Genomic DNA, 20,202 nt, shown 5'->3' on the forward strand with positions numbered 1-20,202 from the left:
GCCCTCTTGACCTGCCATCTTCTTCCCGACCTCCCCGCCCCCACCCCCTCTCCAGCCTATCACCCTCACCTTAACCTCCTTCCACCTATTGCATTCCCAATGCCCCTCCCCCAATCCCTCCTCCCTATCTTAGCCTGCTTGGCACACCCTCCTCATTCCTGAAGAAGGGCTTATGCCCAAAACGTTGATTCCCATTCAAAGGTATTAGCATCATTTAAACTCCCATTATCAACACTCTAAATGTTACTGTAGACCAGGAACCGAACCGAACCAGCCACATAAATACTGTAGTGAGGAGAGAACATTAGAGGCTGGGAATTCTATTCTGAGTAATTTGCATTTAAACTCTTCAAACCTTGTCCACCAGTCATAAGGCAAAAATTATGAATGTGATAGAATACTTGCCTGGATGGGTGCAGCTCCAACAACACTTAGGAAACTACACCATTCAGGACAAAGTAGTCCACTTAATTGGCACATAGCCACCAGCATAACCATTCACTTCCACTGGCAATAGTGTGTATCACCTCGAAGGAGCATTGCATTTTAGGAAGGATGTGAAGGCTTGAGAGATGATGCCAAAAAAAAAATCATGAAATAAGGTTCCAGGGATTACAGCGTAAGAAATAGGAACAGGGGTAGAGTGCTCAGCCGCTCAACAACATCGTGGCTGAGGGACTTGCAATATGTGGATCGATTGGAAAAGAGAATGTTAAAGGGAGATGTGATGAAAAGGTTCAAAATCATGAGTGGAATGGGCAGGGTAGATTGTTTCCATTTGTGGAAGAGTCGAAAGCCAAAGGACACGGATATGAAATAATGGGCAAAAGAACCAAGACAACAGGAGAAGCAACTTTCCTTTTCCGCAAACAATGTTTCGGATCCAGGGTCAGGTCTTGCCGCAAGGGATGTTGGCTTTCCAAGGAGAGTTGGCCAAGTGTCGGAGGACAAAAGAAATGTCGCGGGGCTGTAGGGAAAAGGCCAGGGAATGGTTGCGGCTAAGTTTGTTTTACAGAGTCTACTGAGACCCAACGGGCCGTGTCGTTCTCCTGTGCTGCAAGCATTCTATGAATCTATTCCAGGAACAGAACACCTCATCGTTTTACAGACATCGTCTCCAAGCAGTCATTCTGCAAGCTGATGTTGGGGAGGGCTTGGGAATATTCTCTGGAATAAATCACTCAGAAACAAATGAATCAATTAGTTGCAAACTGTGTCCGGCTGCTTACATTTATAACTATCTTTTTTTTTAATGGCCCAGTGTTCTTCGAATTTCACATAGTAATTCCCCCCATTCCCGCCTCACTCCCAGGAGAGGCCCATGTTAATGTGGGGCTGAGGGACCGGGCAGAATCAGGGTTAGTGAGCGTGCTGCTGGTCAATTGTCCACCACACAATGCAGAGTGAGGAGTTGAGAGTTAGCCCATGTCACAACTTAATATCACCACTATGCTTCCCGCTCTTTCTCACACGGCAATCCTGTCTGTGCATCTGGCTGTGTGTATGTGTTCCTCTTGGTGTATGTGTCTGTGCGTCTGTCTGTGCGTGTGGCTATGTGCATGTGGTTTGTCTCCGTGTCTGTATGTGCCTGCGGATCTCCCTTTGTGTGTGTGTGTCTGTCTCTGCGTTTGTATGTTTTTTTTCTCTCTGTCCAGTTTGCCTGTCTATATGTACATGTCTTTGTGTGCCTCTATCTGTCGCTGTGTGTATGCCTATTTGTGTCTCTGCATTGTTCTGTCTGCCTCTGCCTGTCTGTATCTGTATACTTGTCTCGAGATGAATGTTTGTGTGTCTCTTTGTCTTTGTGTCTGTATATCTGTTAGTCTGTGTGTATGTCCGTGTGTCTCTGTGTATCTTTATGTGCCTGTGTTTTTACCTGGGTATATGTGTGTGTGGATTTGTGTTGATGACAGCACCGTGATGCCCCCCGAGAGCGAACAGTCCGCCCAGACCCACCAGAATAGTATTGCGGGATACAGAATGGCCGCACACCGCAGGCACTGCAGGACTGCGAATCTCTGAAAGTGTACCCCAACGGAAAAAAAAAGCTTATGGGATGTGGATGGGGATGGGGTGGGTGTGTGTGTGTGCAAGAACGGAGGGTGGGGATGAAGGGAGTGAAGGGGGGGAGGTGAGAAGGACGGGTTATTAACAGGGCAGGAAGATGTCACGATAATAACCAAGCGTCCCCCGCAACCCGAGGGTGCCTGGCACAGGGCACCTTCAGCGGACGCTGTGTAAGGACAGGGCAGTTGGTGGTCGTGGGTCTGACGGGGGAGATGCCGCATTGCTGCTGAGAACAACACCCCCCCCCCCCCCACCCCCCACCACACAATCTCCCAAATCCCCTACTCACACAGCCTGAAATAAATAATCAATCTTTTAAATGCAAATTGAAGAGAATAATTAAACAGTCCACAAGTAACACAGCTCAATTTGTAGCTCGGTTCAGAGCAAGCCTGGCGTATATTAGACATGAGAGCAGCCTTCACTGGGCTGGGCTGCAGGGAGCAGAGAGAGAGAGAGAGAAAACAATTAGCCGGGCGCAAGGACAGCTCAAGCAGAATTTTAATTTGCTTAAATATTTACAGTAATTTAGCAACACATCGAGTCAGAAGCTGTGAAGCTGCCATTTGGCTCCCCCACTTCCCCTCCCCCAATTCCCCACAGGCCCCTCGAATCGCTTCGCTGCCTTTTCGGGGCTGCTGCTGGAGGCAAGTAATTTAACATTGAGAGGCGGGGGAGGAGGACTGAAGCAGGGGAGGGGGGTGGGGAGAGGAATAGGAGATCATTTTCATTCTTTTGTATCTCTGGTGCGTGCTAATTACGAAACAGTAATTAGGGAGCGTAATGAGAAACTGGCACCTTCATTACCATACCTTGTGTCAGGGTCGCCCGATTGTCCCAAAAGGCATTCGCTACCTCCTTGTTGATCTGCTGCGGATCATTCACATTTCTTCCCCTGTTTCAGTCGGGCCAGTCATTCCTAGCAAAGAATAGACAGTGTCCCACAATGAGCACACACACAAGAAAAAAAAATAAATCGGGTGTGTTGTTGAAGACTGTTAATAAAACGTACACACTTTTTTTTTGTCTCATGCAACCCTGTGTGTGCAAACCCATATTGGTTGCTGCTCGCGGATTTCACTGACTAGCTCCGGAGAGAGCCCCCAAGGCTATACTTTATTGCTGTTTCACAATGCATCTGCTTTGCTCTTTGACACTCGGAACCGCCACTAGGGAATAGTTGTTTGGGAAGAGTTTTTTTTATATAGAAAAGAACAATGCATTTCTGCTACACACACGACTGCCAGCGGTACTGCGTCCTTGCCACAGCAATCAAGGTTAACTTTAGTTACATGAATAGGCACAAAGCCGGGGGAGACAGAGAGAAGATGGGGTAATGGAAGAGGGAGAGAGAGAGTGAGAGAGAGAGAGGGAGAAAGAACCCCCGAGAAAGGGGAGATGAAAAGAACAAGAGAAAAGGAGAGAGGCGGGACAGAGAGTGAGGAGGACAAAGAGACCAGGATACAGAAAGCAAATAGGAGTAAAGGGGCCGAGGAATGAGAGCAAATTTGGCCACGGGAATTGTTTGAAGCGGATTCACTGAGTTTCAAGTCAGCAGGAAATGGTCCAAATCAGTTGTGAGGCGAGAGTGTCAGAAATTAGCCGCGTTAATTCTGTCACTCTCCACGCTGGGGTTTTAACACAAAGGTTGGCGATGTCGCCTTCCCTTTTATATCCTTCCTTGAAAATAACCAGATGCGTGCGGCTTCACAGACCCTCCATTTCTGGCTCGGCCTCTGCACACTCCTGCCTTTGTGCTGTCAGATTGTCCCAGGTCCAGCCTGAGGTAACCTTGAACTTTCTCTGACTTGTTCTGATCTTGGGAAGCTCAGGCCTATTGGCTTCAAGCTCAATCCCACTGCCTTGTATTCCATGCCCTCAGCATTATTTTAGGAAGGATCAGCTTTTATTTCAAACCTCAATTTAAAGATCCCATCTCTGATCCCCCCCCCCAAAAAAAAACTCATCTATGTAATCTCATCGGAAGAAGGGCTTATGCCCGAAACGTCGATTCTCCTGTTCCCTGGATGCTGCCTGACCTGCTGCGCTTTTCCAGCAACACATTTTCATCTATGTAATCTCATCCACCATCGTTACCACACTCCAATCTCTCCTTTCCTTTGAATGTAGCCTTTTCAGGACCATAGCTTCCAATATTCATCCCACTGTTGGCGACAGCCCTTCAGTCTCTTGAGACCTGGCCTTTGTGTATTCTCTTTCATTTTTCCACTACTCTTTGTTTAAAATCATCAAGGAAGTTCCTCTACTATGCCAAGGCCTTTGCTTAATCCCAATCTTACACTTTACATTAAAAACACAATAAAAATCTAAGCTGTAATCGTTGTTTTAAGAGTCACCCACACAAAGAATGGAATAGCAACTGTTCAAACCGATTTCACATAATAATCTGCCACCCCTTTGTCTAGGCCAGACCTAATCTCAGCTCCAAAGACTCTCCTTCTCCATTCAATGAAACTGAACTCATTCAAAACCAAGGTGCCCATATTTCAATTTGCACCAAGTCCAGTTTGATCATTGCCCACTGACCTAAACTGGTTCCTTGTCCAGCGACTGCCCCCATTTTACAATTCTCCAGGGATGTCTTGCTGCAACTGTACAGGGTCTTAGAATCTTAGAATCCCTACAGTGTAGAAATAGGCCCTTTGGCCCAACAAGTCCACACCAACCTCCATATAGTAACCCAACCAGACCCATTCCCCTACCCTATTGGTCTACATTTACCCGTGACTAATGCACCTAGCCTACACATCCCTGAATATTATGAGCAATTTTAGCGTGGTCAATTCACTTAACATGTGGCAGGAAACTGGAGCACCCCAGAGGAAACCCATGCAGACGTGCAGAATGTGCAAACTCCACACAGACAGTCACCCAAGGCTGGAATTGAACTCAGGTCCCTAGCACTGTGAGGCAGCAGCACTAACCACTGAGCCACCATGCTGCCTTGGTGAGGCCACACCTGCATTATTGTGTGCAATGTGGTCTCTATACCTGAGGAACTATGCTCATGCTACACAGGAAGTGCATCCAGTGTTTTCCAGACTGATTCCTGGGATGGCAGAACTGATGTGTGAAGAGAGGGTGAATCCATTAGGATTATGTTTGCTGGATTACAGAAGAGTGAGGGGGGAATCTCACAAAAACCTATAAAATTCAAACACGATTTGCTAGGGTGAAGGCAGGAAAGACATTTCCAATGGTGGGAGAATCCAGACTAGGAGTCCCATACTAAGGAAACAGGCTAGGCTGTTTAGGACTGAGATGAGGAGAAATTTCTTCAACCAGAGAGTGGTGAGCCTGTGTAATTCATTACCACAGAAAGCAGTTGAGGCAAAAATATTGTGCGATTTTAAGAAGGTGTGGGGTATAATACTTGGGGTTAACAGATCAAAGGATATGGGGGGAAACTGGGCACAGCTGGATGATCAGCCTTGGTCATGATGAATGGTGAAGCAGACTTAGAGTCATGGAGATGTACAGCGTGGAAACAGACCCTTCGATTTAATTCGTCCATGCTGACCAGATATCCTAGCCTAATCTAGTCCCATTTGCCAGCACTTTGCCCCTATCCCTCTAAACCCTTCCTATTCATATACCCATCAGATGCCTTTTAAATATTGTAAACGTTGAAGGGTTAAGTGGCCTACTCCTGCTCCTATGTTCTGTATTTCCATAATGTCTCTTCCAATTCCTCCATTAGCACCATCTACCATCCACCTCCTCCCCACTCCATTTCTGTAATGTCCTCCAAACCAATATCCTACTCAGATCTCTACACTCCTCCTATTCTGGCATCTCACCTCTGTTTGCACTGTTACTGCGGTCTCTATTGGATCTTGCAGGTCCATAAAGTGGTACAAATATCAACAAACATTATTAAGACAGACAAACAAGAACTATTTTTTTGAAGAAATATCTTAGAGGAAAAGAGAGAGGCAAAGAGGTGAAGAGTTTGGAAAAGAAATCTAGAGCTTGCGGCCTAGTCAATGGCTAGGAAATGCTCCAAAACATTTCACATTACAAGGACGCTATATAAATGCATTTTACTTATTTGAGGAAACCAATTATACAGCTTTTGGACACTTTAATATAGGCAAGGATCTTCCAAAAAGAGGACGTTCAAGAACTTACCACACTGCCCACTCATCCTGCTCCCTTATCAGAAATGATCACTTGTATTGGTGTAAGAGAAAGTTCAACACATCCTTTGTCAAAGTATCATTGCTCATGGATCATGGGCGCATGTTGGAAGTCCAAAAGAAAGAACCCTAGCGAGTGGAGAATACCTAAAGACCCAGTGGCGAGTCTGGGATATTTCCTACGCTGTCCGTTCTCCTGGCTTGGAACTGCAAACATCTCAAACCGCTCTGCACAAAGACAGTGACTAATACTAGACAGCCAAGCACGACAGTTATCTTCAACCAGCAACATTCAACTTCCATGTCACACCGACTGGGGATACGCTCCACTTTGAGGCACCAGGTTGTTGGTTCAGATCTCATTCCAGAGGCGTGGGCACACAATGCAGGCTCCCAACCCTGAGAGGGCTGCACTGTCAAAGGCGCTGCTTTTGAGATGAGACCTTTACTCAAACCTGTCCTTTCAGATCTCTAGACACAATTTTGATAAAGAGCAGGCGAGTTCTCCCTGATGACCTAGTCGATACATAAATCTCTTTACAAAATCATCACTTTTCTCAAAATAAGATCATTATCGCATTGCAGTCTGTGGAAATGTGCTGGGTGCACAAAAACTGTTACGTTTCTTATTTGTAGTAACAGTGGATGCAGTCAAATATATACTCCATTGACTGTAAAGTGCTTTAAGATGTCACAAAGTTGCGACAGACCTCGTACACTGCATTAAAATCATGCTGGCTAGGTACCAGTTAAAACCGTGCTTTAAAAATATAAATATATGATTTCGTTTTGAGTTGATTTTATTGACCTGGCGGAATACAAAATGTAAGTAGGCGGTAAATCACACTCAACATCTCAAGGTTGATTAAAGTGACATCACCCAGATTTTAGATAAGAGTTTCAAAGCCAAGTGCTTGGAAATTGCAGTGCCTGATCCCGGGAACAGCACAAGTGGCTTGCATTAAAAACGATTCAGAGTGTGTACGCAGCAGGAGGTGATCTCCAGCTCCTGTAACCGTTCTAAAAGGCGACGGAATAGCTCTGTGATCATTTATTTAACGAGCGTTTTCTTCACAGTTAGTGATGTTTCAGAATTGGAAGCTTCATTCAGGCAGGGTCACTCACTGTCTCTTTGGTTCCCTTTGGTTTAAATACTTTAACTGTCCTTTTTTACGACTGATACAACTTGGCGTGATTTTGCCTCAGATTGGTATTTTTAAATTTGTCGAATGTCCCAAGATGGTGCACTGATCAACACTTTATGAAGATGCCAAATCCCATGCTCTGAGCCAGTGTCCTAGTAACTCACCCACAAAATTCCTCATGTCTGAGCCTTCAAATGAACCAACTCTTGTTGTTCTCAATCCCAGCATTCTATACTCACACACACACAGAAACAATACAGGTCACATAGGCCCTTGCTCTAATGCAGACACACTGGTTACCAGTACCATAGTGTAGTAGTTATGCCACTGGTACTAATAATCAATCTAAAACCTAGAGGAATGATCAGAGATTTGAATTTAAATCTCACCACAACAGCTGGGGTATGTAAATTCAATTAATTAAGCAAGTCATGAATTAAAAGTCTCAGCAATAGTGACCATGAAACCACTAGATTGGTTTAAAAACCCATCTGGCTTACCAACGCCCCTTAGGGAAGGAAATCTGCCATCCACATCCAGTCTAGTCAAAATGTGACTCTGGGCCTGCAGCAACGTGGTTGGCTGACGAGTACCCTCTGAAATGGTTGAGCGAACATTCAGTTATAGCAAACTGTTACAGAAAAATATAAGAATAAACCCAAACAGACACAAACAAGGCTCATCCAGGCCTGTCAGCTCTATAAAGTCCTTCTTAATAACGTTTGCAGCCTGACAACAAAATTAGAGAGCAATTGCATACACAGAAACATAACTTTCAACCACTGCACCACCACTGCCTCGATAGCACTACTCCTAACTGAGCTGACAGGGTCCTAAAGGATATATCTGGCAAACTGGTCCTGGAGCAGATTGTGTGAGAACTAACTAAAAGGAAAAACCTGCTGTTCTTGATCACATCAATGTACCAGGTATACCTGTCCATGGCAGTATTGGTAGGAGTTACCAATTCACAGCTCTTGGAGAGACAAAGTCCCATCTTTACACTGAGGAATGAAATCAGAACAAAGGCTATCATTTGACCCATCATATCCATGCTGATTCTGCAACAGCAATTTAACAGTGCCAGTTCCTTGTCCTTTATCATCACCGTGTAAAGTTTTAGTTTTGAGATGCTATTTAATTCCCTTTTGAAAACCATGATGAATCAGCCTCCACTATACTCTTAGGCAGAGCATTTCAGATAAGAACAAGCTGTTACATTAAAAAGCTTTCTCTCATCTAGCTTTTGACCTATTCTCTTTCATCCTATACCAATGTCCTTGATGACTTTTTGTCCAGTGGGAAAAGTTTCTCTTTGTCCACTCTGTCTAAGCTCATCATGATATTAAACATCTCCATCACAATGTCCATACTACAGAGGAAGAAGTGCTGGATGTCTTGAAATGCATAAAGGTGGATAAATCCCCAGGACCTGATCAGGTGTACCTGAGAATTCTGTGGGAAGCTAGGGAAGTGATTGATGGGCCCCTTGCTAGATATTTGCATCATCAATAGTCACAGATGACGTGCCAGAAGACTAGAAGTTGGCTAACATGGTACAACTATTTAAGAAAGGTGGTAAGGATAAACCAGGGAACCATAGACCAGTGAGCCTAATGTCGGTGGTCGACAAGTTGTTGGAGGGAATCCTGAGGGACAGGATGTACATGTATTTGGAAAAGCAAGGACTGATTAGAGATATTCAACATAGCTTTGTGCGTGGGAAATCATGTCTCACAAACTTGATTGAGCTTTTCTGAAGAAGTAACAAAGAGGATTGATGAGGGCAGAGCAGTGGATGTGATCTATATGTAAGGTGTTCGACAAGGTTCTTCTTGGGAGACTGGTTAGCAAGGTTAGATCTCATGGAATACAGGGAGAGCTAACTATGTAGATACAGAACTGACTCAAAGGTAGAAGACAGAGGGTGGCGGTGGAGGATTGTTTTTCAGACTGGAGGCCTGTGACCAGTGGAGTGCCACAAGGACCAGTGCTGAGTCCACTACTTTTCGTCATTTATATAAATGATTTGGATATGAACATAGGAGGTATAGTAAGTAAGTTTGCAGATGACACCAAAATTGAATGTGTCGTGGACAGCGAAGAAGGTTACCTCAGATTACAACAGGATCTTGATCAGATGGGCCAATGGGCTGAAGAGTGGCAGATGGAGTTTAATTTAGATAAATGCGAGGTGCTGCATTTTGGGAAAGCAAATCTTAGCAGGACTTATACACTTAATGGTAAGATCCTAGGGAGTGGTGCTGAACCAAGAGACCTTGCAGTGCAGGTTCATGGTTCCTTGAAAGTAGAGTCGCAGGTAGATAGTATAGTGAAGAAGGCGTTTGGTATGCTTTCCTTTATTGGTCAGATTATTGAGTATAGGAGTTGGGAGGTCATGTACAGGACATTGGCTAGGCCGCATGTGGAACATCCATGCTATTTTGTTATCCTTCCTATCAGAACAAAGTTGTGAAACTTGAAAGGGTGCAGAAAAGATTAACAAGGATGTTGCCAGGGTTGGCGGATTTGAGCTATAGGGAGAGGCTGAACAGGCTGGGGCTGTTTTCCCTGGAGCGTCACAGGCTGAAGGGTGACCTTATAGAGGTTTATAAAATCATGAGGGGCATGTATAGGATAAATAGACAAAGTCTTTTCCCTGGGGTGGGGGAGTCCAGAACTAGAAGGTATAGGTTTAGAGTGAGAGGGGAAAGATATAAAAGGGACCTAAGGGGCAACCTTTTCACACAGAGGGTGGTACGTGTATAGAATGAGCTGCCAGAGGAAGTGGTGGAGGCTAGTACAATTGTAACATTTAAAAGGCATCTGGATAGGTATATGAATAGGAAGCATTTACAGGGATATGGGCCATGTGCTGGCAAATCGGACTAGAGTATTTTGGGATATCTGATCGGCATAGATGAGTTGGACTGAAGGGTCTGTTTCCGCACTGTATATCTCTATGACTCTATATTTCCATTTCTTCAAGAAGCACAACCCGAGTTTCTCCATTATGTATTTCTCTGATATCTCTCAAATCATATTTGTAAATCTTTTCTGCATCCTGTCTATAGCCTCCTTACCCCTCCTAAAGTATGAATTGAACATAATACTCCAGTTCAGCCTAAACCAGTATTTTATAAAGGTTTTTCATTGTTGCTTACTTTTATACTCCTGAAAATGTGTTGCTGGAAAAACGCAGCAGGTCAGGCAGCATCCAAGGAGCAGGAGAATTTACGTTTCAGGCATGAGCCCTTCTTCAGGCTTATGCCTGAAACGTCAATTCTCCTGTTCCTTGGATGCTGCCTGACCTGCTGCATTTTTCCAGCAACACATTTTCAGCTCTAATCTCCAGCATCTGCAGTCCTCACTTTCTCCTACTTTTAAACTCCATACTGTTCATAAAGCCCAGGATCCCATATGCCTTTTTGAGCATTTTCTCATTGTACCTTGTCACTTTCAATGATTTGTACACATATATTCCTAGTCCGGTCATTCTTGCACTCTTTTAGAATTACACCTTTTATTTTAAATTGCCTTTCCACATTCTTCCTATCAAAACATGTCACTTCACACTTCTCTGCATTTAATTTCATCAACCATCTGTTGATTTGTTCCATCAATCTGCCTATGCCCTCTTGAAATCCATCACTACCCAGTTAGAACTAGGACTGCTTGCATGCAAAACTACATAAGCAGCAAGAGATAGTCAAGAGCTAGGCAATTCCAGCATTTGCTGCGCCCCTAGCTAAGTTATTCCCATACAGCTACAATATTGGCATCTACCTAGCAATGTGAAAAACTGTCTAGATTTGTTCTATCGACAAATCCAAATAGCCAATTACTGCCCCAACAGTTTACTCTCAAACAAGTGTAACGTGATGGAAGCGGCCAAAAATGGTGATTTTAAATGGTACGACCTTCATTGAATTTCCCACCATCAACACCCTGGGGTTAACTTTGCTATATAAATACTGTGGTTACAGAAACAGGTCAGAAGCTGGGTACCCTGCAGCAAGTAGCTCACCTTCTGTCTCCCCAAAATCTGTTCACCATCTATAAGGCATAAGTCAGGAATGCAATGAAATACTCTCCACTGGCCTGGATAAGTACAACTCTAAGAACACTCAAGAAACTTGACACCACCCAATACAAAAAATCCTGCTTGATTGGCACTATATCTACAAACATTCACTCTCTCTACCATCAATACATAGCAACAAGTCTACATGATACACTGCAGAAATTCACCAAAGTTTCTTAGGCAGCACTTTCCAAACTCACAATTATCACCACCTAAAAGGACAAGGACAACAGACATATGGCAATATAATATCTGTAAGTTCCTCTCCAAGTCACACACCATCCTGATTTGGAAATATATCACCATTTCTTCAGTGTCACTGGATTAAAATCCCAGAACCCTTCCCTAGCTTACACCAAATGGACTGCTCTGGTTCAAGAAGGCAGCCCACTCCCACTACCCGCAGGGCTATTAGGGTTGGGGAGTAATTACTATCCCAGCTGAATGATTTTAAAAACTTCAGGTTCCTTGTCATCTGTAAGTTTTGAAATTATATCCAGTGCATCCAAACCTAGATCATTAACGTACATTAAGAAAAGTAGGGCTCCGAAGAACAGCCCCAGGAAATCCCAATGTATACTTTTCCACAACCATTCACCACTGCTTCCTGTTTCCTGTCTCTCAGCCAACTTCTTATACAAGCTGTCACTGTCCTTTTGTTAACCAGCTTCACTGGTAATCTATTATGTTGTCCTTTAACAAAGGCACAGCACATCAACCGCATCAGTCTTTCTGTTACTTCATTAAGTAAACTTAATCAAGCTAATTCTCTGCAATTTGTCTTTAACAAACCCAAGCTGGCTTTCCTTAAGCCAGACTTGCCCAAGTCAACTATGTAGGGCACCCTTGTTTGGCACCACAAACCTATTAAATGGGGTGAATTCAGAACAGATCTAGCAATTCAAGACTGGGCAGCACAAATTTGATTCATTCCATATACCTGTATATCAGGAAATGGCTGAGTGAAGTGAATACAACAAAAATTTGAGCTCTGACAACATCCCAGTAGTATTGCAGAAGACTTAAACTCAGCACTACTGATGTCAATTGCCAAGCTTAAAAGCCAGTACAGCTTCAAAAATGGCATCTATACAACTTGTTAAAAATTGCTCTATCCACAAAAAGTAGGACAAATCCATAGGTAAAATTACTGTTCTTTCAGCCTACCCTCAATCAATAGCAAAATAATGGAAAACATTATCAATCATGCCTTTTTGAAGCAATCACTCACCAAAACAGCTCACTATTGTTCAATCTGGGTTCCATCAGGGCAACTCAGCACCAGATCAGATCTTGGTTCAAAGGTGGACAAAACAGTTAAGTTCCAGAGATAATTGAAAGCGACTACCCTTCCTATCAATACACCATGTAATCACATGTGACATCGATGTTCTCTTTTGCTTACATAAGGTTCATTTTCATTTGCACACTGTCAGATCATAAGAGTCAGTATGTACATAGAGCAAGAACCAGAAAACATTCAGGCTTGGTATAATAGGTGTTTGGTAACAGTCACTCCACATAAGGCCAGGCAATGACATCTCCAACAAGAGAGGGTCTAGCCACTACTCCTTGAGACTCAATGGAATTCCTATTACTGAATCCCCACCATTTAGCTCCTGGGGATCCATAAACTTAACCAGATCAGTTGAATAAATACTATGGGCTGAAACTATTACAGCCCTAAAAAACATCGATTATGACAAGAAATGTTACAGAATTGCATGAGAGGGCAGCCAAGGCCTTTCTTGACACCAAGAGCAACTTGTTGCATTTTCAAACAGAGTTCCTGGCATTGAGTCAAGATTCTCTCGAATGAGCACTGGATATCTATTAAGAGGGCTGGTCAACAGCCTCACTAACTGCAAACTTTGCCTCAATAGTAGGCAGCTTCCTATCTCACCATCCACTGCAAGGAAACTAGATATTAACAATTCATGGCATGGAAGCTCGAGCTGGTAGCAAGTGACTTCACTCATTGCTCGTTCCTCAGCATCAGCATCTTGGATACCCATTTCAAGGCACATGAGCAGCAGCAATACCATTCAAGATCATGTGTATATCAACATAGCCATTTAGAAAGCACAAGTTTTTTTTGTTAAACCTTCACTGTGATTCTTGTGCAATGACTAACTGATGACACTTCCAAGCACAGGTAGAAAACAGAAGCTTTGGGCCTCATTGACAGGCAAGTAGATACTTTTAAAGAACCCGTTCAAGTATTTTATGACACACCTCTGGAGCAAGTGGTACTTGTACTTAGAGAGTTTTAGCTGTTAATCAGACTTAATGCCCCAATTGGCCATAAACAAATGAGGGCATTAGATGGCTTACGGCATCACTGTCAGTGGTGCTACCCACGAACCAATATATCTCATCACACAACAAGTCCAAGAGCCAAAAATGCAAACGCGCTGAGACAAATGAGGTCACACCACATACTGCACTCAAGTGAGAGGTGGAGAACATGAGGAGGTACAATGGATGGAAAGGGTGAAATATAGGAACCAATTAGCAAGTCATACAGTCATAGAGATGTACATCATGGATCAGACCCTTCGGTCCAACTCGTCCACGGCAACCAGATATCCCAACCCAATCTAGTCCCACCTGCCAGCACCCAACCCATATCCCTCCAAACCCTTCCTATTCATATACCCATCCAGGTGTTTGATACTGACCCAGTTCTGCTGTATTCTAAGTGCCAGCTGTGACTCAGCAGACACAGACTTCCACTTCTAAGAGGTGAGTCCACACACCAGCCTGAGAAATCAGGACCAGCATTCATTTGTGAAATAATGAGGAAGTGTTGCACTGTCATACAGTGATGTCTTTCAGTTGAGATGTTACATTCAGGCTTTGCCTGCCCACTCAGCTAAATGCCATAGATTCCATGGCGTTATTCTAAAGATGAGCGGGTACATTCTCACTGCTGCAGTGGACAAAATTTATCCTCCAACGAGCATTAATTAAAAAAGATTAGTTGATCTTCGTCAAACAAGGAGCAGTTTTGAAAGGAGCAGCATAGGCAAAGCGTGTTGGTCTCCATAATTGAGTAGCCTTTTCACACTTACAGTAGTGGATTGATTCTGTGCCTCAGGAATCGGGAAATCAGTGATGACTCATCCCAGGAAGGGAATGTAATTGTTTTAAAACTATTTTTCATTTTGCTTTTGTCTCATTACTTTGATAGGATATTTTTAAATAGTATAGATGGCATTGAGATATTTGGGACAAAGTTTTAGACTGTTTAGATGGTCTTGGGATATATGGAAGATACTGCTTGAAGCCCTGTGATTTCAGAAGTTATTGACTGCATTCCTGCTCTTCCAGGCCATACTTCCAACAAAATCAGCCTCCATCAAACGAGCTGCCAGAGGAAGTGGTGGAGGCTGGTACAATTGCAACATTTAAAAGGCATTTGGATGGCTATATGAATAGGAAGGGCTTGGAGGGATATGGGCCGGGTGCTAGCAGGTGGGACGAGATTGGGTTGGGATATCTGGTCGGTGTGGACAGGTTGGACCGAAGGGTCTGTTTCCATGCTGTATGACTCTATGACAATGATTAAACAGCACCACTCAACAAAAATACCAACAGAGATTTTACAATTTGAAAAATTGTAAATTATAATTGTAAATTGTAAATTTTCCCATTATAGAAAATATTGGATGATGGTATTTTGTGCAGTAGTGTCGAAGAGATGGTAGCAGCTATGCCACTTCCCATTTGTGTTGTCATTGAGGTCTGTAGATGTAAAGTGTGCCATATTTTTGTACAAAGTCAAAACGTATCCACTCCTCCCCCTTTGCAGAAAAAAAACAGATACTTCAACTCGCTGTGCAATATGAAGCCACTTTCTTAGCATTTTATTAAGGCAGTTTACCTAACAGAAAAACTAATCCAAAAATAAAATAGATTAAAATAAATTATCCACATGAGTTCATTTCAGTACATAAGCATTAATAGCCTGAACTGGGAGTTATCTTGCTGTGGAAATTCAGGGAGAGACGGGGTGACATATATTGGTTTGGTACCTCGCTCTCTTGTCATTGATGGATTACCCCAACGTTATAATCAATCAACGGGACTGTCATTAATGCTCCAGTCCCCTTATCCCAGTTCGTTGTTTCAGAAAGCACTGCCCTCTTTTGTTGTAACCTTTACATCCCAAATTCGTATTTGATGCAACATCTTCCCCTGGAGTTTATCAGCTTCTGACTGACTCCAAGAATAGAGAGGAGTGAACAGAAAAGGGGCAGGGTCTATGGGCTGAGATCGCTCTCTGAGCTGAACATTTAATTTGAAAGCCTTAATTACTAACAAGAGAAATCACATACGGTGTGGGTGCAGAAAGTTGCTGTGTAAGAATAAATCGATTCTTTTTTTAAAAAAAACACGCCTTTTATAAATCTCCAATCTACCCCCGACTCAAAAAGATATACCAAAGAAATCACGCTGACTATAACTGAGCATTTTTGAACACGAGTCACACACATTCATTCGGTTTCACTCACACTGATGTGGAATTGTGTTGACATACTCACGCACCAGGACCACGACCGTGAGGGATGGACTGAAGCATGGGGCAGCTGCTGCCAAAGCGCAGTGGGGAAAGACCACCAACAAAGGTTTTCTGCTAAAGTTAAATGGGGGTCCGTTCAGTTATTGGACCTTCCAGCGCCTCAATGTATTATAAATATCGTCTTGTATAAGTAAGAAGAACCTTGGGTTTGTTCATTCTCCATATGTAAAGACTGTACAGAATAGAATTGCTCTAGTACATACAGATTTTTTATGAATAGAGTATATTTTTGAAATAAAAATAACAAGGTTACACACTCACGCACATAGCCTTGCACACACATATTGCTGTGTGTGTGCCAATGAAGTGAGCCATTGTGAATCGACAATAACATCCCCTCAATATTTCTTTGTTGTGCGCGGTATTTTTTTCTTTTTTGCACTTTTGCGTTGTGTATTGTCGCGGGTTGCAACTACTCCCCGTCAGTGCACCCACCCAGCTTTTGGAAGGGACACTAATTTCCGCACCATTTATTTTCTTGCTGCAGGAGAAGGTGAAAAGCAGTTGGTGCTGAAAATGAGCAGATGCCAATCCCCCGCTCTGAATTCCAAACCTCGCCCTTCCCCACTTGCCCCGTGTCCTAACACCAGGAAAGCGCACAAAGGCTGGAGAATTCACATCCCCGGTCTGTGTGAAACCTGCAAAGGATGTCGATGAGACACACCACAAGCAAAAAAAAAGTATGATGAAGGGCGCAGTGGATTTAATCACCTTTGCTAATCGAAAAAACACACACAGCAGATTTACAGATTTGCACATCAAAAGGTTAAATTGTCCACTTAAAGACTGTTCGAATTTGCATATTCATAAGCTAACAGTACAGCCTTTGCCTTTTCAGTTACAAAAAATATATTTATATATCCCCTATGTTCGCCTGTTTTTCCTCTTTTATTGGTGCTGACTGACCCGTTGTTTCTTTCCAACACTGACTCTCTGTCCAGTTTCAGATTTCCAGGAATTGATTTGGTTTTCTCCTGTTTCTTTGTAAAAAAAATTATAAACAGTCCATTGGTATTCAGCAGAGGGTGTGACGGGTGGGGGGTTGCTGAGGGGACTGGGGGACAGAGGACTTTCTGTGCTGTAGCAATAGGACCTGGCACATTTGTACTGACCAAGGTCTTTCTGCCAAAGTACAATGGGGGTGCGTTCAGTTACCAAACCCTCTCAGTACTGTACCTCAACTGTGCGTAGATATTGTCCTGTATGAGAAAGAAATGCCTTAGGATTTTTGCAACTGCAGAGATTGACAAATTCCAATGTTTGCTTGTTCTTCATGTGCAAAGACTGTACAGATCTGCTTTTGTTACTGCGTTGGTGCATAAAGATTTTATCAATGTAAAAAAATGTACTGGCCATTCGCTCATCTCTCCGTGAGCATGTTCTGTTAGGGGGAGCTGAGGTTAGGGGGAGAGCTAAGGACAGTCCTGAAGCCGAAGCAAAATGCTGCAGATCCTGAACATTTGAAATAAAAACAGAAAGTGCTGGGAAACACTCAGCAGGTCAGGCAGCGCTGGACAGACCGGAACAGAGTTATGCTTCAGGTCAGTGAGCTTTGGTTATCTCGCAATATCGTGATAAATGTGGGTTGTGTATTTTTTTTTCGCAGTGGGACAGAACAGGAGGGGACCAGCCCTGAGCGCAATTCGGGTGCTTGAGGGGACAGAAGAATCTATTGTTAGCTTCCAAGCCACATCCCTCAGCTCAAAAAGACAGATGTCGGTCTGATTTAAGGCAGGCTTAGCTGGATCAGTTGAATATTTTAGCTCATATGTGACCATCAGTGGGATGATTAATTCCATGCATCACATAAATTGAAAGATACAGGGGCGGATTACCGAATCTGGCTCCGTCTTCTGCGATCAGGGTAAAGAGGAGGTTGGCAGGACGGCTAGGAGATTAAATGTAGCTAACCCCTTTCAAGCTTTTCCCTGCTGCAAAATACCTCACCACTAAACTCCGCTAATGCTGCGTTTTCTTTATTGCAAAAGCATACTTTATTCATTTTTTAAAAATCTTTATTTATATTTACAGGTACTAAAGCAGTTCTGTGCATTATTTGTTATCAAGAAAAACAAACACTGGAATTTGCCATTCCAGGCAGTTGCAAAAAAATCAAAGAAATTTCTTACTTATGCAGGACGCTGTTCACATACATTGAGGCACCGAGGGGGGGTCTAATAACTAAGCAGTCCTATGTTATACTTCATCAGAAAGATCTCAGACAGTGGTCTTTCCCCACTGCGCCTTGGCAGCAGCTGCCCAGAGCCTTCGTGCACCCTCAGCACATGGTCCTGGACCTTGGAATGTGCCAGCCTGCAACACTAGGTCAATGTCAACCCCTTGCTCTGGAAGACCAACAAGTTTCAGGCCAAAGAGCACCTTTCACTGAGTTGATGGTCCTCCAGTTGCCATCAATGTTTCTCTTGATGTGCGTCCCGGAGAACAGACGGAAGAGTCCTGCATCACGAAACTGCTTGGGATGAACCTCAACAAAAGCCACTGCCTTCCTTTCCAGACCTTCTTTGCCTAGGCACATTCCAGAAGGAGATGAGTGCCAGTCTCTTCACCAGTGCAGCCACTTTGAGGGCAGCATATGTTGGATCTGACAAGTAGTGCCCTTCTCACCACCAGCCAAGCAATGTCTTGGTGCTTGTTGGAAAGTTCTGACAGTCCACTCAGGGAACAGCCCAACAGGATCCACCCTCTCCTTTTCCCACAGGGTCTCGAGCTTACTATGTGCTGACCATTTCCTGATGGACTTGTGGTCAAAGGTATTTATCTTAACAAATTTTTCCACAAGGTCAAGTGATACAGGACAGTCCAACGACTAGGATCATTCCAGGACAACAAAGCCAGGCCTGTCCTTTGCAACACCAGGGGCAAGTAGCACCACAGAACATAGTGACACTTGCTGCATGGTGATGAGGCATTCTGCCATTTGGCTGTCTGCTCAGGGACAACCCAACAGGATTCACTTTCTCCTTTTCTTGCAGAGTGCAGAGGATGCTATATGCTGACCACTGCCTGATGGAATTGTGGTCAAAGGTGTTTTTCTTCACAAATTTCTCAGGGAATGACAGGTGATAAGGGATGGTCAGACTACTTGGCTCCCTGCTCCCAACTCCCTGCTCAGGGAACATTTACTTCAAAGCAGCTGAGCTATTAGTGAGAACAATCGTTCAGCACAAAGCTGCTCAAGATTCAGCTCCAGTTGACAAATTCACTCATTGAGCACAGGGTAATTGCTGTGGGACTTTGGTCTCATCGTATAGCTGGGCAAAGGTTGGGATTAGAACATGTACGGTGAAAGTGAAGTCATGCGGGATCTCATGGTTCTGAAAATTCTGCTTGTACCTGGTGTGGGGAGCTAAATGCAGATGTCACTGTTTTTTGTTATTGGTTCTGGCAGTCATGCATTTTGAGAATTGCATTCAGTTCTGGGCATTGTACATTGAGAATGTCACAATGCCTTTGGAGCAGAAGCAGCCTAGTTTCACTAGGATAAGACATGGGCTAAAATGGTTGAATGATAAAGACAGGTTTCATAGACCATGCATGATCCTTGAGTGTAGAAGATTAAGGGGCTATCTAATACAGGCATCTAAGATGAGTAAAGATTGGGGAGGACGAAAGGTGGTTTGGAAGGTCACTCTGCTCATTCATGGGCTGAGGGCTCATTTTGCAATAAATGGTTGAACAGGTTAGGAGTTTAGAAGAGTTAGTGGTGACTTTATTGAATTTTGTTAAAATCCTGAAGGGTCTACACGGTGGACAAGTGAGTGGATCACAAAAGGATGTTTCCCTTGTGAGAGAGACTAATATTAGAGGACATAGTTTAAGACTATGAAGTCTCCCATTTAAGACAGAGATTTGGAGATTTTGCTTTTTTGGAAGGATTTTAGAGAGTGGAAATACCTCCTTTAGAAAGCAGTGGAGGCTAGGTCTTTAAATTTATTCAAGGCTGAATTAGATAGATGTTTGATAGACAAGGGAGTCAAGAGTTATGGGTGCAGACAGGCATGTCAGAAGACAGAGCCCACAACCAGATCAACCCATCATCTTGTTGAATGGTGAAACAGGTCTGAAGGGCCAACTCATGCTCCTGTGTTCTGATGGAGAGAAACTATTTGCCCTGTCTGAACAGTCCAGAAGAATGGGATA

The 20,202-nt window shown here is 43.6% G+C and overlaps 1 long non-coding RNA gene across 3 annotated transcripts in view; it reads right to left on the reverse strand.

Annotated features, from left to right (window-relative positions):
- The window catches only part of LOC122563594, a 108,250-nt gene that overhangs the window by 76,344 nt on the left and 11,704 nt on the right, over positions 1-20,202 (reverse strand). For all 3 annotated transcript variants that reach the window (XR_006315661.1, XR_006315662.1, XR_006315663.1), the window contains exon 2: positions 2,880-2,986. This is a non-coding gene — a long non-coding RNA (uncharacterized LOC122563594). The remainder of the gene's footprint in view (positions 1-2,879; positions 2,987-20,202) is intronic.

This window comes from Chiloscyllium plagiosum, chromosome 27 (genome assembly GCF_004010195.1).
Source record: "Chiloscyllium plagiosum isolate BGI_BamShark_2017 chromosome 27, ASM401019v2, whole genome shotgun sequence".
Lineage (NCBI taxonomy): Eukaryota > Metazoa > Chordata > Chondrichthyes > Orectolobiformes > Hemiscylliidae > Chiloscyllium > Chiloscyllium plagiosum.